Below are 25,245 nucleotides of genomic sequence, written 5' to 3'. Positions count from 1 at the left end.
GAAAATGTACAGTGGCTGCAAAAACAGCTGGAGACTTCACTGGTGGTACCAGGTCAAGTAGCTAGGGACCAGGGCAGCTGGTGGTGGTGGCCAGAACTAGTGGTGTGTGCAAATGCTTGCTTGTGGGGGTTGGCTGCTGGTGTCTGTATAGTGGAGGGACCAACTGCCAATACACATATAGTAGCAAGGGCCAGGGCCAGCAACAGGGTTCATGGCCAACTCTTGGTGCACTGACAGCTACAATCCCTGACTATCAGTGATCACTCACACAGCTGCAGAGTCTTCCTATAGGTGCATGCACAGAAGTGAAAGCTGGTGACAGGAGTTGGGGTGCAGATACATAGTTGCAAGGGTTAGCTGCAGGTGAGTGCAGCAGTGCAGTCCAATGAAAGGAGTTGGGACCCACAGCAACTGTGAGGACCTTGGTTGTCAGCATGCATTCCTGTGGCTTCCATCTGCTTTTGTGTATAACTTAGTTGGAGGAAAGCAATTACGTGGAAGTGACCTATTTTTTCCTGTCAAAAAAAAAAATATGTTATGCTCTTTAGATTGGGTGTCTGATTTGCCTCACCAGACAACCCCACTGAGCTAGAAATTGTGTGTTTATAGTCATGTATTAATTGTGTGCATGCTGATATCTGATCTGCAGACTAAGTAGACTTCTGGTTTGTCCTGTTGACCTATAAGCTGCCCACATTCTTTTGGCTTCTCCGCCGGGGCCAGCACAAAACAGAGACAAGGGTCACAATCAAACCTCTCAATTTTTCAACTCATGGGCCTCCCCTTTTTTAGATTGTTTCTGAAGTTTATTTCTATTGACTCTTGTTCAGGATAGCAGGTCACCCTGGTATGCCCAGATTACCCTGGTTTTAGCATTAAAATTCCATCATCCTGGGAAACCCCTCATTCCTGGACAAACCTGCACAACTGCTCATCCAGCTTTTATATTCCACTGCTATTGATAATAGAAAGTGGTCTATATACTTGATTCCTGGAAGTGAATTCCTACCTTGCCTGAGTTATAAACATGCTATATCCCTGACTCTTCCTCATATTTTGCAATTTATGCCATATTTTGTTTTTAACTAATGCTGAAATGTTGCTTACCTGTGGTTTTATCTTGGTGGCTGTTTGTATTTCTTTTAGTGTCCACCTGTGTCATTCTTTTTACTCTTGTTTTTATTTTTATTTTTTTACAAATTAGGGACAATCTGCTCTTACCTTACCTTTCATAACACCACATATGGATTGACTAATTCTTTTAGAGGAAAGCTTTATAAGATACATTTTGGGGTGGTATTATTTAGATAAGGGTTTCCTTTGGGGACTAAAAGTCATCTTGGTGATACATGGACATAAAATTGGGAAAGATTTAAAAAGACTTAGAGTCTTAGAGCATGAAAAACTTGTTTCTCAAGGCAAACAGATGGAAGAGATTTGAAAAAAGTCTCACTGCAATCTCCTTAACTTTTTTAAACCCCTTTGTTAAGTAATTATTATCTTATGGTAAAGGGATACAGTGGGTGGGTGGGAGTAGGTAGAAGTATATTTTGGGACCAAATTTCACTTGTAATTAAGATTCATTATGACCATTTGAAATGTTCTAGTATTTGCTTAAATAAAGCTAATTTTTTTTAAAAATTTACTTTTAAATAAGACTAATCACTGTTTCAAGTGTAGGTGCCCTGATGTTGGTAAGTGGCAGATAGGCTGGGGCTTGGAAGTGATAGCAGACAAAATGCAACATGGTAGAAATTCAGGTAAACTATGAATTCACAATGAATTGCCATATTTCAACCCCCTCATCCCAATAAGTATTCAGACTATTCCTGCCATGTTAATTTGTTGTAAGCCCTGGCTCATTGGCTGATTCAGTGATTAGTCAGATTCTGGGAGAGTTGAGAAGCTCTAGTGCCCTGCCAGTTCCATGGAAAGAGCCCAGATGTCCATCAACAGATAAGTGGATACAGAAGATGTGGTGTAAATACACAATGGAATATTACTCAGCCATCAAAAAGAATGAAATCTTACCATGTACATAATCATGGAGGGAAATGGATGATATTATGCTGAACAAAATAAGTCAATCAGAGAAAGACAATTATCATATGATTTCACTTATATGTGGAACAAAAGAAATAGCAGAGAGAATCATATGTGAAGGGAGGAAAAATGGAAGGGGAATAAATCCAAGAGGGAGAAAAACACCAGAGACTCTTTAAACTACAGCAAACAAACTAAGGGTTGCTGGATGGAAGGTGGATAGGGGATGACATAACTGGATGGCCAGTGATGTGATGTGATGAGCACTAGGTGTTATATGCAACTGATGAATTATTGAATTTTACATCTGAAACTGATTATGTACTATATATTGGCTAACTGAACTTAAATTAAAAAAGAAAAAATATTAGAACAATAAACTAGGCAATGACGAAAATAAGAAAAAAATTATACATTATCCTCCAGCATTACTTCCCTCCTTCTTGAGCCATCTAGATAAGTCTATTTCTTATTTTGCTAAAGGGAGAAAAGTTTACTTGAAATAAATTTTTTTGACTTCCCTCTTTTGTTTCTCAAAATACTTTTAGTCATTCATTTTTTTCTCATTTTTTTCATCGTAGAAGAAGAAGTGTCTCCTTTCATTTTTATCAACAGTCTGTCTCCCTATCTGCCCTCCCTTTTGCATCCCACAACCTTGTACTTTCCACCATCCTCTGCTTCCATACCTGATACACCCACCTAACTTTTTACCATCAACTTCTTCCCAATTAAATAGAAATTATTTACCTCTATCTATAAATAATCTTCCCTTGACTTCCTCCTCTTGTTACAGTCCCCACTTCCTACTTGGCATTATACCTCAAATTCTTGCAGTATGTTTATTCCTGCAGCAGACAAATAGGGCATATTTCCTTTGGTTGCAAAATCCAAAGAGTTATTTGTCACCCTCTTTGGTCTCTACTCAGCGTTGAGTATTCCTTGTTAAGAATTCTTCCTCATGGTGTCCCTGGCTTCCATTATAGGTTCTTGGCATCTTTATTTTGTTGCCTTTCTGTTGTTTCCCTTTAACTCTTATTCCTATTATTATAGTAGTATAACAAATTATCTCTAAACTTAGTTTAAAACTACCATTTATTATGTTCGTAGATTCAGATGGGGAATGACAAGGTTGGATTTTCTCTGCTCGGTGATATCTGGGCAGGCAGGAGGCTGGTCTGGAATTATCTGAAGATTGGTTTGTCCCCATGTCTGGTGTTTGATGCTGACTGGTGGCTGGTGGCTTCGGTTCCTCTTCTATGTAGACACCAAATATGGGCTAATTGGAGCTTCATCACAGCATTGTGGCCTGGCTCCAGAGATTTGTGTCCCCACAAAGAATAGAACAGACAGAAGCTGTATCATTTTAAGGATTTGCCTCACAAGTGATTTAGCATCACATTTTTTTTCTAGTTGATGAAGTAGTTTTTTTAAATTTAAATTTAAGTTAGTTAACATATAGTGTATCATTAATTTCAGGAGTAGAATTTAATAATTCATCACTTACATATAACACCCAGTGCTGATCCCAGCAAGTGCCCTCCTTTAGAGCCCATCACCCATTTAGCCCATCCCTCATCCACCTCCCCTCCAGCAACCCTCAGTTTGGTCCTCTATAGTTAAGTGTATCTTACAGCTTGCCTCCCTCTCCGTTTTTATCTTATTTTATTTTTCCTTCCTTTTCCTATGTTCATCTGTTTTGTTTTTTAAATTCCACATATGAGTGACATCATATACTTGTCTTTCTTTGACCTATTTCATTTGCCATACTATACTCTAGTTCTGCCTGCATTGTTGTAAATGACAATCATTCTTTTTGAAAGTAATATTCTGTTATAAATATATACACACACCACATATTCTTTATCCATTCACCTGTTGATGGACATTTAGGCTCTTTCTATAATTTGGCTATTGTTGATAGTGCTTCTATAAACATTGGGATTCATGTGCCCCAGAATCAGCATTTTTGTATCCTTTAGATAAATACCTAGTAGTACAATTACTGGGTTATAGTGTAGTTCTAGTTTTAACTTTTTGAGGAACCTCCATGCTGTTTTCCAGAGTGGCTGTAGCAGTTTGCATTCCCACCAACAGTGCAAAAGTGTTCCTATTTCTCCCACATCCCCACCAACATCTGTTGTTTCCTGAGTTCTTAGTTTTAATCATTCTAACGTGTGAGGTGGTATCTCATTGTGGTTTTGATCTGTATCTCCCTGAGTATGAGTGATGTTGAGCATCTTTCCATGAAAGATGAATCTGCTGGTCAGCTACTTTCTCACTAATTATATACACAAAAATGTCTAGGATGACCACAGCTATGATTACACATTCTGCAACTTACAACTTTCTATAAGTTAACTTCAGGAAATATTCTTGTATTTATTGTCAATTGTCCAAGATGAGCTTATTTCTTCTATTGAGCCACTAGGTAATTGTTAGTAAATTGGTTTTCCTTCTGCTTTCCCTGAAATGAATTCTCAAAAGGTTTTTTTTTTTTTTTTAAAGATTTTATTTATTTATTTGACAGAGATCAGAAGTAGGCAGAGAGAGAGAGAGGAGGAAGCAGGCTCTCCGCGGGACAGCCCAATGCGAGGCTCCATCCCAGGACCCTGGGATCATGACCTGAGCCGAAGGCAGAGGCTTTAACCCACTGAGCCACACAGGCGCCCCACAAAAGATGTTTTTTAATTGCTCAAGTTTTACTGATGATGTGGCTAGAGCCTCAATTAGGGAAAATCACCAAATTTCTGAACCTTTGATCTTTAGCCAACCATTTGCTGGAAGAAATTGACTTTGAGTGATAAAAGTACATCAAATATATACCAAAGTTATTGCTAGGGCAAATTCTGAGCCTCCTTCAGAGAACCAAGTCCTGCTGTTGTTCCCAAGTGGACTATGATTGAAAACTCATGCAGATGCCCCTATGTACTTAGAGGAGTCTACTTGATGGTTTCCCTTGAGCTAAATAACTGGGAGGCAGGGATGAAGCATTAAAACATTAAAGCTTGAAGGCCATTAATAGGTCAGAAGGGGAAATGGAAAGACAGAAAAGAGGGAAGAGTATGGTGGTATGGTGAGGCTTTCATTGTTAAATCAAATGGCGAAAGGTCAGGAATGATGATATTGCTTACATTATGAACTACTTTATAATTTATAGTGATACTTTGCATTCACAGGACTGTGCCCACAAAGTAAGGACTTCAGTGTGCTTTGTAGATGAACACTATCTTCCTTGTGAGAGATCATAAAAAAAAAGCCTATATTTGTATTAAATTGGCAAAATAGCTTGAGTCAAAGCCATTCTAGAGTTATTCACCTTGTTAGTTAACAGGTTAGTTAACCTGGTTATTTCTGGGATTCTAGGTTTCTTAGATCAAAATTTAAACATAGAGGGGCGCCTGGGTGGCTCAGTGGTTTGGGCTGCTGCCTTCGGCTCGGGTCATGATCTCAGGGTCCTGGGATCGAGCCCTGCATCGGGCTCCCTGCTCCGCAGGAAGCCTGCTTCCCTCTCTCTCTCTCTCTCTCTGCCTGCCTCTCTGCCTACTTGTGATCTCTGTCTGTCAAATAAATAAATAAAATCTTTAAAAAAAAAATTTAAACATAGAGTATGTTTCTCCAGAAAATTCATGACTGAGAATGTTTTCCTTATATAGTCTTACTTTTATTTTATCATAAGTAATTTAACTTTAAAAAACTTAGCAACTGTGGTTAAATTTTCCTGAGAGGTGTATTTCTCTTCCAAGTCATAGTAAGGAATAAATATGATATGTTTGGATGTAGCTGGAGTTAGAAGCCTAGGATTGGTGACTAGCTTGAAGACCATCAGGGGATTCTGAACAATAACCATTAGCACCTTAGTGGCCAGGATTGAGAAGCAGATATTACTTTGATTTTGAAAATTTAATAGAAATAAAGTTTCCTTTTGCAGACTCTTTTCACATACATCATATAGAAATGAAAATTTGAGAAAAATACATGACGAAATCCATCATTTATATTTTTAAAGCAAAAAAATAAATAAATACATACTTTTGGTTTTTTAACTACTATATTAAATTTCAATGAATTCTGCAGATAATTTTCTCCAATAAGAATTTGTTTTCACCTGGTGGGGTACCAGGTGGTGGGTATTATTGAGAGCACGGATTGCATGGAGCACTGGGTGGGGTGAAAAAATAATGAATACTGTTATGCTGAAAATAAATAAATTTAATTTAAAAAAAAAGAATTTGTTTTCATCAACTGTGCTTTTAATCTCTCCAGCTTTGGGGGATCATCCTTCTTTCAGTATTCAATAAGACAGCATTGAATTCCCATCCCACATCTTGTTAAAGACCAACACCTTAAAAACTCTCAGGAATTTCAGAGAATTTGCATACTTCTGGTGGCTACCCCTTTTGAGCTCTGGCTCTTGTGGATTTTTCAGTTCTTCCTCACTAGTAGGGCTTTTCTGGATTATTTGGACTAACTGAGAAGTTTTACCACATGCTATCGATTAAGAAACTACTTGAAATTGCATATTAGGGAGCTTTGCTTTTAAAGGTCTTGACCTTCTTTGTTATGAAAGGAAATTTCTTACTGATCCCCTTTCTCCCAAGAGCATATCTGCCATGATTTCCCAAGTTCCACTCTTAACCTCCCAGTCCTGAACTTTTCCCCTTAACTGCCTGTTCCCTGGTCTGACCACTGTCTCCACCCTGGCCTTGGGCTGCTCCTGGAAAAAATCAAAATAGTTGTTAACTTTATTGGGAAGATCTCATTAGCCTCTTCTGCTCACCCTTCTTCTTCCTAACTAACCAGACTTATCTTTTAAAACTAAAACAACATAAAAAACCATAAGAGATAATTAACTATTGAGAACAAACTGAGGATTGATGGAGGGGAGTGGGTGGTGGATGGGCTAGATAAGTGATAGGTATTAAGGAGAGCACTTGTAATGAGCACTGGGTGTTATATGTAAATAATGAATCACTAAATTCTACTCCTGAAATAAATATTATAGTACATGTTAACTAATTAGACTTTAAATAAAAACTTGAAATATTAAAAAAAAAAACAAATTACACAGATCATTATAATGATCTTCTAAGTAAATTTAGTCTGATTCTAACTCAACCATACAGAACTGACAGAAGCTTTGAAAGTACAGTTTCTTTAACTTGTCCAGTTAGAGTGCTTAAGGAGTCTTGTCTTCTAGAACAGGGGTCTCAGTGAGTAGGAAAGAAGACAGAAAAGTTGTTTTTCTCCCATCTTTTAAGGGTAAGTTTTTAGTGTATCCCAGCATCCTGGGATCGAGCCCCACATCGGGCTCTCTGCTCAGTGGAGAGCCTGCTGCTTCCTCTCTCTCTCTGCCTGCCTCTCTGCCTACTTGTAATCTCTGCCTGTCAAATAAATAAATATAATTTTTTAAAAATTTTTATTATGTTCAGTTCCCAATATATAGTACATTAGTTTTTGATCAATTATTCAACAATTCATTAGTTGTGTATAACACCCAGTGCTCCTCACAACACATGCCGTCCTTAATACCCACCACCTGACTACACCATCCTGCACCCACCCCGTCCCTGCTGAAACCCTCAGTCTTTTTTTTCCCCAGTGTCCAGAGTCTCTCATAGTTTTATTTACCTCTCAGATTTCTACCCCTTCAGTTTTTCCTTCCCTCATCAAAGATCCTCTGTGGTATTCCTTATGTTCCACATATGAGTGAAACAATATAATAATCATTTTTCTCTGCTTCACTTATTTCACTTAGCATAATCTCCTCCGGTTCCATCTATGTCAATGCAAATGGTAGATATTCACCTTTCTGATGGCTGACTAATGTTCCATTGTATATATGAACTACGTCTTCTTTATCCATTCATTTGTTGAAGAACATCTCAACATCTTCCATAATTTAGTTATTGTGGATGTTGTTGCTCTGAACATTGAGGTAACATTAACTTTTCACTACACCTGTATCCTTGGGGGTAAATGCCTGGTAGTGCAATTGCTATATCATAGGGTAGCTCTATTTTTAATGTCTAGAGGAACCTCCATGTTTGTCAGAGTGGCTGTACCAGCTTACATTCTCACCAACAGTGTAAGAGGGTTTCCCTTTCTCTACATCCTTCCCAACATTTGTTGTTTCCTATTTTGTTAATTTTTGCCACTCTAACTGATGTAATGTGGTATCTCATTGTGTTTTTTATTTATTTCCCTGATTTCTAGTGATGTTGAACATTTTTTCATGTGTCTCTTAGCCATTTGTATATCTCCTTTGGAAAAGTGTCTGTTGATCACTTCTGCCCATTTCTTGACTGGATTCTTTGGGTTTTTTTGGGTGTTGAGTTTTAGAAGTTCTTTATAAACCTTGCATACCAACCCTCTGTCTGTACTGTCATTTGCAAATATCTTCTCCCATTCCATGGGTTGCCTCTTAGTTTTGTTTGTTTCCTTTGTTGTGCAGAAGCTTTTTATCTTGATGAAGTCCCCAAAGTTCCTTTTTGCTTTTGTTTCTCTTGCCTTTAGAGACATGTCTTGCAAGAAGTTGCTGTGGCCAATGTCAAAGAGGTTACTGCCTATGTTCTCCCGGAGGAATTGGATAGATTTCTGTCTCACATTGAGGTCTTTCTCCCATTTTGAGTTTATCTTTATGTATGGTGAAAGAGCATGGTCCAGTTTCATTCTTCTACATGTGGTTGTCCAGTTTTCCCAGCACCATTTATTGAAGAGATTGTCTTTTTGCCATTTGATATTTTCCCCCAATTTGTGAAAGATTAGTTGAGCATAGGGTTGAGGATCCATTTCTGGGTTCTCTCTTCTGTTCCACTGATCTATGTGTCTGTCTTTGTGCCAATACCATACTGTCTTGATGATCACAGCTTTGTAATATGGCTTGAAGTAATGCACTGTGATGTCACCAGCTTTGGTTTTCTTTTTCAACATTCTCCTGCCAATTCAGGGTCTTTTCAAATTCCATACAAATTTTAGCATTGTTTGTTCCAGCTCTGTGAAAAATGTCAGTGGTATTTTGATAAGGATGGCATTCAAAGTATAAATTGCTCTGGGCAGCATAGACATTTTAACAATATTTGTTCTTCCAATCCATGAACATAGAATGTCTTTTCATCTCTTTGTGTCTTCAATTTCTTTCAGAAGTGTTCTGTATTTTCTAGAGCACAGATCCTTTTACTGTTTGGATAGGTTTATTTCTAGGTATTGCATGGTTTTTGGTGCTGTTGTAAATAAAATCAATTCCTTAATTTATCTTTCTCCATCTTTCAGAAGTGTTCTGTATTTTCTAGAGCACAGATCCTTTTACTGTTTGGATAGGTTTATTTCTAGGTATTGCATGGTTTTTGGTGCTGTTGTAAATAAAATCAATTCCTTAATTTATCTTTCTCCAGTCTCATTGTTAGTGTATAGAATTCCAACTGATTTCTGTGCATTGATTTTTTTTTTTTTAATCCCGCCATGTTGCTGAATTCCTGTATGAGTTCTAGAAATTTGGGGGTGAAGTCTTTTGGGATTTCCACATAAAGTATCATATCATCTGTGAAAAGAGAAAGTTGAATTTTTCTTTGACAATTTGGAAGCATTTTATTTCATTCTGTTGTCTGATTCTTGAGGCTAGGACTTTGGTACTACATTCAATAATAATAGTGAGAGTGGGCATTTCTGTCATGTTCCTGACCTCACGAGAAAAGCTCTCAGTTTTTCTCCATTGAGAATAATATTTGCTGTGGGATTTTTATAGATGGCTTTTTAAAAACTGTGTTATGTCAGTCACCATACAGTACATCATTAGTTTTTGATGTAATGTTCCAAGATTCATTGTTCATGTATAACACCCAGTGCTCCATGTAATACATGCACTCCTTAATACTGACCACCAGGCTCACCAACCCCACACCCCCTCCCTTCTAAAATTCTTAGTTTGTTCCTTGGAGTCCACAGTCTCTGATGGTTCATCTCCTCCTCCGATTTCCCACCCCACCCAGCCCTTCACTTTTCCTTTCTTTCTCCTAATGTCCTCCATGTTATTCCCTTTGTTCCACAAGTGAAACCATATGATGGCTTTTATGATAATGAGGTATGCTCCCTCTATCCTTAGACTTTGAAGACTTTTAAAAAATTTATTTCTTTATTTCTTAAATTTTTTTTAATGTACCAGAATTCATTGTTTATGTACCACACCCAGTGTTCCATGCAATACATGCCCTCCATAATACCCATCACCAGACTCACCCAACCTCCCACCACCTTCCCCTTCAAAACCCTCAGATTGTTTTTCAGAGTCCATAGTCTCTCATGGTTCTTCACCCTCTCCAATTTCCCACAACTCCCTTCTCCTTTCCATCTCCTACAGCAATTCAGTAACGTGGCAGGATACAAAGTCAATGTACAGAAAGCAGTGGCTTTGTTATACATTAACAATGAAAATACAGAAAGGGAAATTAGATAATTGATTCCATTTACTATAGCACCAAGAACCATAACATACCTGGGAATAAACCTAACCAAAGAGGTAAATGATCTGTACTTGAGGAACTACAGAACACTCATGAAAGAAATTGAAGAAGACACAAAAAGATGGAAAACCATTCCATGCTCTTGGATCGGAAGAATAAACATTGTTAAAATGTCTATACTGCCTAGGGCAATCTATACTTTTAATGCCATTCTGATCAAAATTCCACCGGTATTCTTCAAAGAGCTGGAACAAATAATCCAAAAATTTGTATGGAATCAGAAGAGACCCCGAATCGCTAAGGAAATGTTGAAAAACAAAAATAAAGCTGGGGGCATCACGTTACCTGATTTCAAGCTTTACTACAAAGCTGTGATCACCAAGACAGCATGGTACTTGCACAAAAACAGACACATAGACCACTGGAACAGAGTAGAGAGCCCAGATATGGACCCTCAACTCTATGGTCAAATAATCTTTGACAAAACAGGAAAAAATATACAGTGGAAAAAAGACAGTCTCTTCAATAAATGGTGCTGGGGAAACTGGACAGCTATATGTAGAAGAATGAAACTCGACCATTCTCTTACACCGTACACAAAGATAAACTCAAAATGGATAAAAGACCTCAATGTGAGACAGGAATCCATCAGAATCCTAGAGGAGAACATAGGCAGTAATCTCTTCGATATCAGCCACAGCAACTTCTTTCAAGATATGTCTCCAAAGGCAAAAGAAACAAAAGCCAAAATAAACGTTTGGGACTTCATCAAAATCAAAAGCTTCTGCACAGCAAAGGAAACAGTAAAAAAAACAAAGAGGCAACCCACGGAATGGGAGAAGATATTTGCAAATGACAGTACAGACAAAAAGTTGACATCCAGGATCTATAATGAACTCCTCAAACTCAACACACACAAAACAGGCAAACATATCAAAAAATGGGCAGAAGATATGAACGGACACTTCTCCAATGAAGACATACAAATGGCTATCAGACACATGAAAAAATGTTCATCATCACTAGCCATCAGGGAGATTCAAATTAAAACCACATTGAGATATCACCTTACACCAGTTAGAATGGCCAAAATTAACAAAAGAGGAAACAACATGTGTGGGAGAGGATGTGGAGAAAGGGGAACCCTCTTCCACTGTTGGTGGGAATGCAAGTTGGTGCAGCCTTTTTGGAGAACAGTGTGAAGATTCCTCAAGAAACTAAAAATAGAACTTCCCTATGACCCTGCAATTGCACTCCTGGGTATTTACCCCAAAGATACAGATGTAGTGAAAAGAAGGGCCATATGTACCCCAATGTTTATAGCAGCAATGGCCACGGTCACCAAACTATAAAAAGAACCAAGATGCCCTTCATCGGACGAATGGATAAGGAAGATGTGGTCCATATACACTATGGAGTATTATGCCTCCATCAGAAAGGATGAATACCCAACTTTTGTAGCAACATGGATGGGACTGGAAGAGATTAGGCTGAGTGAAATAAGTCAAGCAGAGAGAGTCAATTATCATATGGTTTCACTTATTTGTGGAGCACAACAAATATCATGGAGGACAAGGAGTGTTAGAGAGGAGAAGGGAGTTGGGATAAATTGGAAGGGGAGGTGAATCATGAGAGACTATGGACTCTGAAAAACAATCTGAGGGGTTTGACGTGGTGGGGGGGTGGGAGGTTGGGGTACCAGGTGGTGGGTATTATAGAGGACACAGATTGCATGGAGCACTGGGTGTGGTGAAAAAATAATGAATACTGTTTTTCTAAAAATAAATAAATTGAATAAAAAAAGTGAGAGAAGAGGCAAGATGGCAGAATTGTAGGGGACCTGAAAGAAGGTTCCTACAATCCCACCACTTTCTCAACTAATGTATCTGTAATGTTTTATTGTCTTAGAAAATATAAAGCAGACATAGAAGAGGTTACAATTTGATAAGTCTGGGTGGCATCTATATCAGTTTTGTATTTTCTATCCTGTGTAGATTTGAGATATTTAATTAATAGATATATTAAATAAAAATAAATCAGCACCAGATTATGTCCCATAGTTGGAAAGATTTAATTCTGTATCTTTTACATTTCTGCCCCCCTAAAAATGTTATTTTCAGGAAAAGAATTTCATTATAGTCATGTCCAGAGAGAGATGGTAACTGAGTCTGAATATATGTGTATTGGAATGATAAGATAAAATACATTGTTATGCTCAAGGGGTGAAAATTAATTTAATATTAGCTTTAGTACCAAATTAGTTAAGGCAGAAACTGGGTTATTGGTGGAATAAAATTGCACAACATATTTCAAATCAAAAGAGATATGTATTATTTTGAATTATCCATGCCATTGCTATTTCCATTTGAAGTACTTGGTATGATATCACTAAATCTTAAAATTCTATTTGTGATAGGTTTCAGACTTTCATAGCAGAGAGGCACTCAATAGGATCATTTGGCAGAGTTTATCTCCTTTAAAAGGGAATGCATCAGTAGCATTTTAGCAAGAAAATCTTTATTTGGCAAAAAAGAATTAGAAATAATTTGAGCAGTAGATATATTAGAAATTTGCTTATTTGGGGTAGATATCTGAATTTTAAAGACTATATTTTGAATAGTTGCAATCTATTTTTATAAAATATCGGTTGTGATGTAAAGCAGTGGCTTGTCTGTGTCTCACCATGGGAGGTCTGAATGGACCAGAGCAGCACCAGGTACAGAAAGAAAACAGTGAGGGTGGTGCCAGAGCAACAGGATGCCCGGTACTTCTAAGATCTCACCACTATCCTGAAGACAAGTTGATGGGTAATTACAAAGTCTTACTAGAAATGCATCTAAATATTATTTGTCATATGTCATATATATTATATTAAGAATGTTAGATATTGACAAATGTTGATCTCTGTATTCTAATACAGAGGTTTGGATATGGCCATTTCTGCTCTGACTCTTGGGGGGGGGAATGTGGAAAGCCATGGGAGAAAGCTTCCAATCAACAAAAGCCCCCCAAAACAGATTGTCACTGAGCCCATCCCTCTCCAAGGGGGCAGGGTAACTCTGCCCAAACAGGGTTGCCTGAATAAAAGCACAGCAGACCTCTCCCCCAGAAGACATGATGGAAGAATAAGAGGCCAACAACCCTAAGGTCCCTATAAAACAAGTACATCCTGCTTGGGTTGTGGTCAATAATTTGGACTCTCTACATTCCCTCAATCACCCCTCAAGAGAATGACTAAGGGGAGGAAACTGCAACATAGGAAAAACTCAAAGACTGTGACCTCTGCCACAGAACTAATGGATATGGATATAAGCAAGGTGTCAGAAATAGACTTCAGGATAAGAGTTATGCAGACAATAGCGAGGGTGGGGAAAACTATTAATGGTAACATAGATCCTCTAAGGGAAGAAATGAGAGCGGATCTGGCAGAACTTAAAAATGTTATCAATACAATCCAATCTAATCTAGATACTTTAACAGCTAAGGTAAACAAGGCAGAAGAACAAATTTGTGATTTAGAAGACAAACTGATAGAAAAAAAGGAACAGGAGGAGGCCTGGACCAAACAGCTTAAAATCCATGAAAACAAAATTGGAGAAATAAATGATGGCACAAAACATTCCAATGTCAGAATTATTGGGAACCCTGAGGGGGTGGAGAGAAAGAGAGGATAGAAGATATAGTTGAGCAAATTGTACCTGAGAACTTCCCTACTCTGGAGAATGAAACAAGCATTTGTGTACTTGAGGCAGAGGACCCCCTCTCAAAATCAAGGTAAACAGACCAATGCCCTAGCATGTAACAGTAAATCTTGCAAAATCTTAGCACCAAGGAAGCCATACTAAGGGCAGTTAGAGGGAAGAGATTCCTCATGTACAGAGGAACAACAGAATAACATCAAACCTGTCCACAGAGACCTGGCAAGCCAGAAAGGACTAGCAAGATATATTCGGGGCACTAAATGAGAAGAATACGCAGCCAAGAATACTTTATCTGGAAAAGCTGTCATTCACAATGGATGTAGAGACAAGGAACTTCCAGGACTGGCAGAAACTGAAAGAATATGTGACCGCTAAGCCAATCGGGTAAGAAATAATAAGAAAGGTTCTGTAAAAGGAGGAAGACCCCAAAAGTGATACAGAACAGAAATATGCAGAGAAAATCTGTAAAAACAAGGACTTCACAGCCAACACGATGACAATAAAATCATATCTTTCAATAATCACTCTTAATGTGAATGGCCTAAATGCTCCCATAAAATGGCACAGGGTGGTAGAATGGATAAAACGACAGGATTCATCCATCTGCTGTCTATAAGAGACATTTTGCATGGGATATTCCATAGTATTTACACAAATAATTTTACTTTATATATGTTTTCTTACATCCACATATATAAATACTATAAGTAAATTAATACAAGCATCTTTCTGAGATCTCAAACTTACCTTCCCTGCATTCAGAATATTTTTGTGGAACAAATATGTTATGCTGGTCTTGAATGAATTAGCTAAATCCTGTTAATTTTACCCCCTTTGAGTCTAAGTTGAGATAACTTTAACTCAAAGGAATAAAATAAATATTATCTGCTTCTGAAATTGTAACTTCCTGTTGTTCTCTAAAGGTCAAAATTAGACATGTTTAAATTTCTAATTTAAAATGTCTTTAAATTCACCTAACTTGCTTACTACACTTACTTATACCAGTGTGTAGACTATTAGTCCAGTTGGCTTGAGTCTGGCTCCAAGGACACAAAATTTGTAGTTGTTTTCTCTCCAAAATCAATAAGGCTTTGCTTGGGTTTGTGGTGCAGGACCCTAGAAAATCGTGCACAATGTCCATAAGCATATACTTTGGTTGCTGGAGAAGCATCATTATTTTTTAATGGGAAACATGCAACATAGAGAAAAATGAATGAGTACATAAGTAGTATCTCCTCTATCTAGTCTGAATATCTGAAAACCTCTCTGTGCATCTGCACCACCATGTGGAAAGCTGCTGGACAAGTCTGCAGGCATGGGCACTGCCTGAAGCTGACAGCTGGGTAACAATGTCTTCATTTTTGCTGTTGCAGGCACTTTGTCCTTCATAAACCTGCGCTGGGGAAGACCTGCACAATTCTTGTCATGTAAACCTGATACTGGAAGATTGCAACTGTCAGTCAGTCTTCCTGTGATGTTACCATTTCCAAGAGCCATTAAAATATCTCTATTGGGGACGCCTGGGTGGCTCAGTTGGTTAAGCAGCTGAATAGGCTCAGGTCATGATCCCAGCGTCCTGGGATCGAGTCCTGCATCGGGCTCCTTGCTCCACAGGGAGCCTGCTTCTCCCTCTGACTCTGCCTTCCACTCTGTCTGCCTGTGCTCGCTCTCGCTCGCTCGCTCTCTGACAAATAAATAAATAAAATCTTTAAAAAAAAAATAGATAGATAGATAAAAAAATAAAATAAAATATCTCTGTTGCCTTTATACATGGAGACTCTGCTTGAGTTCAACAAAGGAGGACATTATAAGGGACAAATGATACTAAAATCTAACTTACTTGGGAAGCTTTGATTTTTCTGTCTACTTGCTTCTAACATTGATGTTGAGATGTATTGGACTTCTCTATTTCTTGGTATCTTATCATAAAAATAATGGTAATTATACCTAAGAATATTGGGAAATGATTAATCAAGTTCTTCAGAACTGTAGGTGTCTCATTGGTCACAGACCAAATGGCTTTTAGTGCCTCTCCATGAGGCTGCCTATTCTGAATAGCAGGGGTGATAAGTCCAGGCCATTCCTGCTCAGGGCCTTGTCACTCCCTGGTCCCTGGGGGCTTTCAGTACACCACCTAAAATTTTGAAAACCACTGGCCTCATCCAACTAGTTACAACAAGTATTAGTAAAAATGAAAAAATTATAATAGGACATAATATAATCATAATATAATATAATCATAATAGGACAGGAATCTAGATCTCCTGCTCCAGCCAAATGGTATTCCCTACTGCACCACAATTCATCCTATAAAATGAGGAAAGGCTTAATTTGTTGTTCCTGTCTTGGATGAAAATTCTACTCAGTGCCCCATGTGCCTCATGAGGTTATGGGATGACAATGATGAAAGCAGTGTAGGGTGTTGTATTTCTTATCAAAGAAGATTTAACATGCAGAGCAACATATCAGAGATGAACCCAGAATTGGGCCCTCTGTGGATAGGTGGGCCAGGGGATACCTGGGAATATGGCATTCTCATTACTTACTGTTCTCAAGGTCTTCTCTTTTGGTTTGAATGAGAAGGTGGAATTTTTTTATTCATAAGAATCTGAAAGAAAGAGGAAACGGTGAAAAAAGGAAATGGGATGACATAGGCCTCTTCTCCAGGCCTGATATTAGGTTCTCACGGAGAGAAGGTTTAGAGAGAACTGTTTGCAAAGGTGGCTTTGTGAGACTCTGAGCATAAGATGTGAGAAGCAAGGGCACTTGGGTGGCTCAGTCTTTAAGCATCTGCCTTCAGTTCAGGTCATGGTCCTAGAGTCCTGGGATCAAACCCCATGTCAAGCTCCCCGCTTGGGGAGTCTACTTCTCCCTCTGCCTCTGCTCCTCCCCCTGCTCATGCTCTCTCTCTCTCTCTCTCTCTCTCACTTTCTCATAAGGAAAAAGAAATAAAGAAAGAGAGAAAGAAAGAAAAGGATGGAAGGAAAAGAAAGAAAGAAGGGAAGAATCTTTAAAAGGAAGAAGAAGAAAAGGAGGAGGAAGAGGAAGAAGAAGAGGAAGAAGAAAAAGAAGAAGGAGAAGAAAAAGAAGAAGAAGGAGATGTAGTGAGAGGCAGAGCCCAGTATCAGCTTACTCTGCAGAGACAGAAGTTTCATCAGCCCCAAACACAGGCAGCTTTGGGAGCTTTTCTATGGATCTAGTAGTTTTCCAAGCTTGGTTCCAGAACCTGATTACCTGCACACTCCCCCTCGATGTGCCACTTCACTTATGTGCCTTTCGTTACCAGCCACTCTGCTATCAACTCCCAAATCAATGTTGGTTAGGCCTAACCTTGTGCTCCCCACTCAAAATGTCAACTGCCTCATTGATATCTATGCTATTTCCTGGACACTTCACCCTCAACACACTTCTCTTACATTCCCCATCTCTAAATGCCCTCCCTGAGCCCAGTCAGACTCAAAGCCATTTCTAGTTCCTTTCTATCCCCTTTCCTTCCATATCTAAGCTTTGGGCATATCTGTTCATTTACTTCTAAACTGGATATCCTGCAGCCCCTGCTCCCCATCAGTGATCCAAACCACTATCCTCTCTTGTCCAAAGAACAAAAACAGTATCTGGGTGACCCTGCTTTGGGTTGTCTAAATAGTGATCTATAGAGTGTCAGAGAGGTTTCTAAAGTGAAACTTTTGTTATGCTACTCATTCCCTGGATAAAAACTCTTCAAATGCACACTATGACCCTTTAGAGGAACCACAACTTTGAAATGGTTGGAAGGCTGTTGGTTATCACTGTCTTTTGCCTGCTGTACTTTGTCTCCACCTCTGTATTCTTTCTTCTGGTGTCCAAACTTTTTTGGTCTTGAACCCTTCTAAATAAAATAATTTTCTCTATGTTTTTGCCACTCATAATTTTGAGTATATATTTACTAAGTATATATAAATCTTATTGTGAATCCTATTTTTAAATCAGGAAAGCATAGCTTTTTAATAGATGTAATAGAAACCTCAGTAGATGTGCTAGTACTTCTGTCCTCTAGCAGGTTTTCTTGTTCTTCCCTGGGGTGGGGTGGGGTTCCGCTCTGTGGAGACTTCTGCTCTGGCAGTGTGGGGTATCCTTTAGACCTCTGCACATGATCTTTCATCTGCCTAGATCACTCTCTCCTAAACTTTATTTAGGTACTCCTACTCATAGACAAATTTGGGTGTTTATGAAGCCAGTAGGCACTGAAAAGCCACTACTGCTAGGAGGAAATGAGCCAATGTAAGCTCAGTAATTAAGAGTTATATTAATAATCTTTAAGTAGGTGTTAGATTTTGCTAGTACTGAGAGCCAAAACATATGGTTTAAAATACTTCAGCCCTAATCTCTTGTCAAATAAACCTGAGGCTGAAGGCTTTACCAAGCAAAGTCTTTCTTGTGACTTTACAATTTTCAAGAGCCATGTCTGCTGATTGCCCTGTCCTTCAAGACTTCCTTGGCGGCTATGGATAGTGTATACTTTCACTGGATATTTCCTGGGACCATGCACCAGCTCAAAGCAGGTGAAAAGTCAGCTTCTGTGCTGACCCCTCAAGATAGGTGTGTTGGTGTCCATCAGAGAGGGCAAAATGCACAGCCTAATATTTTTAGTATTTTATTTTATTTTCAATGTTCCAAAATTCATTGTTTATGCACCACACCCAGTGCTCCATGCAATGCGTGCCCTCCTTAATACCCACCCCCAGCCTCACCCAACTCCCAAACTCTCCTCCCCTCCAAAACCCTCAGTTTGCTTCTCAGAGTCCACAGTCTCTCATGGTTTGTCTCCCCCTCCGATTTCCCCCAACTCACTTCTCCTCTCCATCTCCCAATGTCCTCTGTGTTATTCCTTATGCTCCACAAGTAAGTGAAACCATATGATAATTGACTCTCTCTGTTTGACTTATTTCACTCAGCAAAATCTCTTCCAGTTCCATCCATATTGATACAAAAGTTGGGTATTCAACAGACAAATGGATAAAGAAGATATGGCCCATATATACAATGGAGTGTTATGCCTCCATCAGAGAGGACGAACACATCCTAATTTTTTGAGAACAAGGTCTATATCTCCTCCCAGCACCAACAAAACACACCAGGAGGCAGGGCTTCCATTTCCATGGCCACTAGCAAACTGGAAGTTGGGGGAAGGTAGGCAAGTAATAAAAATGCCACCATGGGGAGGGAGAATTGGATGAAGGTGCTCAAAACATGTAAAATTCCAGTTAAAGATAAATAAGTCTATGTGCCTGTTTCTATGCCAGTACCATGCTGTCTTGGTGATCACAGCTTTGTAGTAAAGCTTGAAATCAGGTAATGTGATGCCCCCAGTTTTATTTTTGTTTTTCAACATTTCCTTAGTGATTCAGGGTCTCTTCTGATTCCATACAAATTTTTGGATTATTTGCTCCAGCTCTTTGAAAAATACTGGTGGAATTTTTATCAGAATGGCATTAAAAGTATAGATTACTCTAGGCAGTATAGACATTTTAACAATGTTTATTCTTCCGATCCAAGATAGAGCTTCCCTATGACCGTGCAATTGCACTACTGGGTATTTACCCCAAAGATACAGATGTCGTGAAAAGAAGGGCCATCTGTACCCCAATGTTTATAGCAGCAATGGCCACGGTCGCCAAACTATAAAAAGAACCAAGATGCCCTTCAACGGACAAATGGATAAGGAAGATGTGGTCCATATACACTATGGAGTATTATGCCTCCATCAGAAAGGATGAATACCCACCTTTTGTAGCAACATGGACAGGACTGGAAGAGATTTTGCTGAGTGAAATAAGTCAAGCAGAGAGAGTCAATTATCATATGGTTTCATTTATTTATGGAGCATAACATATAGCATGGAGGACAAGAGGAGATGGAGAGGAGAAGGGAGTTGGGGGAAATTGGAAGGGGAGGTGAACCATAAGAGACTATGGACTCTGAAGAACAATATGAGGGTTTTAAAGGGGTGGGGGGGGTGGGAGGTTGGGGAAACCAGGTGGTGGGTATTAGAGAGGGCACGGATTGCAGGGAGCACTGGGTGTGGTGCAAAAACAATGAATACTGTTATGCTGAAAAAAATAAATTAATTTAAAAAAAGATAAATAAGTATTGGATGCACTAAGTGCATTGGATGCAGTATTGGATGACTATAGTTAACACTGCTATGTAGTATATTTGAAAGTAACTAAAAGAGTAACTCCTGAAAGTTCTCATCACAAGGAAAACAATTTTTTATAACTGTAGGAGGTGTTGGATGTTGACAAAACTTATGCGATGATCATGCTGCAACATACGTATGTCAGATCATTCTGTTGTACCTCTTGATCTTATAGAGTGCTGCATGTCAAATATATGTTAACAAAACGGACAAAAAACGTACCCCCATGCTCTCTTACAGAAATTTGCATGCCTTCTTCTTCATTAAACACTTCCGTGGTTGCTGTGTTTGATTGGATTTTAAAGCTCAGAAAATTTTATTTAAACAATTTGTGCTTCAGTGGAGGAAATATTTTTGGAGCTCACTGCTTCATTATTTATGTGGTATCACTACTGCATGCCCTTTTAATTGTCCAGTTATTATACTTTAATCTCTGCAATTTTTTAAATAATTTCTATCTCTTTATCGATAGTCTTTTTTGAAGTGACATTCCCATCATAACTTCTCTTCTTTAATCATGGTTTTCTTTAAATTTTTGTGCGTGTTTATAATAGCTACTGTGACATCATTGTTAAATTAGACATCTGATTGCTCTCACAGGCAGTTTCTATTGCTAGCTATTTTCCCCTAGGCATATGGGTCATTCTTTTGCATGGCTTTTATTTCTTTCCTAGAAACTGTACATTTTAGATAATATAATGTGCAACTTTAGGTACTGGTTCCCCTGGTTCCCTTCCCCCTTCTGGGGCTTGTTACTCTTAGTTGCTTATTTATTTGTTTTATGACTGGCTGAATAATTTAAGTGAGGTCTACCCCCAACCCACCCTGCAATATTATACCTCTGATATTCTCTTTAGGTGGATGTAGTATTGAGTTTGCCTTGAAATAATGATGATTTGGACATGGCTCTGTTTGGTGTCTCTTTCCTTGACCACATCCAGCTGTTAAGCACCACTAATTTCTGCCTCTCTTGTTTTTAGCAATGTCCTGATGCATAAATTGCTCGAAAGATGTATCTAAGCCAATTTGGGATCCCTTGTACAGAAAGTTCCCAAGGTCAGTGATTGAGATTTGTTCTGACCCCAGGATATATATTCACCTATATCTTCAATGCAACTATTGTTCTACCAATTGCTTTTTGCAAAATCTCTGTTGGTTTTGAAAGTGCTGGAATTTATCCACCACTGTTGAAAATGAAGTCAGTTACTTTGAAAAGAGATTACGAGCTATTTGTTCTATAGTCTGCTTCTACCTTTGGGCAAAATCTCTGAGCCAGGGGCTCTGGATGTGGGTGAAAACAATGGTGTCCTTCTTTCAGAATGACATCCACAGTTTAGGGGTTAAGTGCTCAGCAAGGTGGGCAGTAGCTTCAGGTGTTCTCAGGTTGCTTTCCTGATGTAGGATGAGACAAAGTGAACAGTCACTCTGCCATTGTACAGCCACTTGTGCAGGACTTCATAGCATTACAGAGCTCTGGGGCCAGATGGAGTTGGCTTTTGACACTCTTGAGTTGGGTAAATATATTCATTTTCCATAGCTGCATAATAAATTTCCACAAAATTACCTTAAAACAATCCACGTGTGTTATCTTCCAGTTTCCATGGCTCGTAAGCCTGGACATGACTTGGCTGTATCTTCTGCTCTGGGTCTCACAAGGCTGAAATCAAGTTGTAGGAGGGGCTACATTCTCATCTGATGCTCAGGGGCTGCTTTCAGACTCAAGTGGCTGTCAGCAGCATTCAGGGCTCAGAACTTCTGGATTTTTGCCCAGCTTCCAGAGGCTGCCTGTAACTCCTATGTGGGATTTCCAGAATGCTACTTACTTGGTTAAGCCAGGAAGCAGAGACTCTAATAAGTTTGTAGTAAGATGGTATTTTATATAATGTAATATAATCATGAGAGTGATTGTCCCATCACATCTGCCACATTTTATGAGTTAGGAACAAATCACAGTCTTACCCACACTCAAGGACAGGGATTATGCAAAGATGGGGAATACCAGGAGGCAGGGATCAGAAGGATTACTTCATCTGTTGTTGCAAAATGTACTTAATATCCCAGAACCTCAGCTTATTCACTAAAAACAAAAAAATGAGGGTATAGTAGTACTTACTCTTAGGGTTGTTGTGAGGATTAAGGCACACAAAGCTTTTAATATACTACCTGGTTTATTATAATTTTTCAGGAATATACTATGGTCACTGATTTTATTACTAAATCTTCCCACAGCCCAGGAAACATCAGCTCTGACAATTGTTTATGGATTTGCTCATGCTTCTTGGTAGAACTTAACCAGATGGCCTGGGGGTGCTCTTTGGCTACTCTCAGCCCCTTTCCGCCCTCAGCCCAGTGAATGTGTGGATGAAGGACTGGGGTGTTTATTGAACTACCTCCTTTCCTGTCTGTTAATGACTAGACGGGTGTCTTAGTTCTTGCAGGTTGCTATAACAAAATGCTATCGAGTATGTAGCTTATGAACAACAGAAATTTATTCCTTACAGTTCTGAATGTTGGAAGTCTGAGATCAGAATGCCAACATAGTCAGGTTCTGGTGGGATCTCTTCCAGGTTCAAAGCTGGTGACTTGCTGTGTTCTCATGTGGTAGAAAGGAGGAAGGATCTCTCTGGGGTCTCTTTGATAAGGACACTAACTGCATTCATGAGGGCTCTACATTAATGACCTAATCACTTCCTAAAGCCTCCACCTTCAAATACCACCACCTTTGAGGATGAAGATTTCAACATATGCATCTTGGTGAAAAACAAGCATTCAGAACACAGTAATGGGGAAATGAGTTGGGTAAATATATTCATTTTCCATAGCTGCATAATAAAGATAACACACATGTATTGTTTATTAGAGAAGGCTCAGAAGTACTGCACTCCTGCATGATCTTAGAGTATTATGCTAAGTGAAACAAATCAGACAGAGAATGACAAACACCATATGATTTCACTTATTTGTAGATTCTAACAAAACAAATGAACAAACAAAAACCAAAATAGACTCTTAAATACAGAGAACAAACTGGTGGTTGCCAGAGGGGAGGTAGGTGGAGGAATGAACGAAATAAAAAAAGGGGATTAAGAAATATGAACTTCCAGTTGTAAAATAAATAAGCCACAGAGATGAAAAGTATAGCATAGGGAATATACTCAATAATATTGTAATAAAGTTGTTTGGTGTCGGAAGGGGATTACACTTACCTTAGTAAGCACTGAGTAATGTATAGAATTGCTGAATCATTATGTTGTACTTGTGAAATGAATATGACATTGTGTGTTAATTATACTTCAATATAAAAACAAACTAAAATTAAAAATAACAACAAGAAAGCAAAGAGAGGGAGAAAAAAAAGAGGACATATAGTCATTTATAGTACTTCATCCTTTGTCTAATTTCAACTATCTGATCCAAGGCTGTATTATCAATAAAACTGTTAGGTGGTTTGGAGTGGTGAGGTTCAGAGTCACTGGCCAAGAAAGAATTCTTGAAATGTTTTTAGTGCAAAGAGGGTGTTTTATTATGGCATGGGGACAGGACCCTTAGGCAGAAAGAGCTGCACTGGGGTTGTGAGGAGTGACTGATTATATAAGATGTTTTTATCATATGGAGGGGACAGTGACATTTGGATTCCAGGAAATTGAGTCTATAGGGTTCTGGAGATTGTTTTTTTCTTGTAAATCATTAAAGCAGTTGCAAACTGATGGAGACTCAAGTCCTACACGACTGTGATCTCTATCAGCTAACCATTTGTTTTTCCTTTCCTTTGTTCTTGGACAGCTATGAGTGTCTGAGGAATGTCACACATATCTCACCTGGGGAGTACATTTCATTGTATTACTCAGCCATCAGAAAGGATGATTACTTACAATTTACATCGATTTGGATGGAACTGCTGAGTATTATACTGAGCAAAATAAGTCAATTAGAGAAAGACAATTATCATGTGGTTTCACTCATGTGGAATATAAGAAACAGCACAGACTCCTTCTATTAGGCCAACATTATCCTGATCCCAAGGGGGAATCAATCATAGGGGAAGGGAGGGAAAACTGGATGGCAAGAAATCAGAAAGGGAGACAAGCCATGTGAGACTCTTAACTATAGGAAACAAACTGAGGGCTGCTGGTGGGGAGGTGGGTGGGGGGATGGTGTAACTGAGTGATGGACATTAAGGGTGGCACATGAAGTGATGAGCACTGGGTATTATATGCAACCAATTAATTATTGAACTCTGCATCTGAAACTAATAATGTACTGTATGTTGGCTAATTAAATTTTTTAAAAATCATCTGGGAGGAGGATTGTGGGGTGTAGCTTATGCTTCATCCTCAGCTTTCCTTTGGTTCCCTCATTGATGGCATCAGCAAAGCAGTTTAAAAATTTGATCAAAATTAAAAAATTGAAGTGGTCATCATGGGAAAAATCTGAGCCATGTTGCAGTTTGATACCATTTTTATTTGAATTACATATGAAGGTAGAGGTAGGAAACCACACTTTTTTTCAGTAATTATAAGTATTAAAGACCTTGAACTGATTTTAATTGACCTAGAATTGAAAATGTCTCTGAGCTGGCACTCAGCCTTTATTTTTGCCTTATACACTATTAGAATAGGTGCTTTGATTTTGTTTCTCAGATTAAATATAACACATGAAAGGCATTGAGAGGTGAAGAAATTTCTAGGTCATTTCTTCTGACAACAGATGTGACAGTTAAGAGCTTGGGAGTGATGAGGGGATGGCAAAGCTACTAACAAAGCCAGAATTCAACAAGCACAGCAGTTTTGGACCATCTATGACAGGTGTTAAATTGCACCACCCCCTCTATAGTATCATAGCATAACACAAGATCAAAGAAAGGTTA

This window comes from Mustela putorius, unplaced genomic scaffold (assembly GCF_011764305.1).
Source record: "Mustela putorius furo isolate JIRA1106 unplaced genomic scaffold, ASM1176430v1.1 tig00003858_pilon_pilon_pilon, whole genome shotgun sequence".
Taxonomy (NCBI): Eukaryota; Metazoa; Chordata; class Mammalia; order Carnivora; family Mustelidae; genus Mustela; species Mustela putorius.
Note: the sequence above shows the minus strand (reverse complement) of the source record.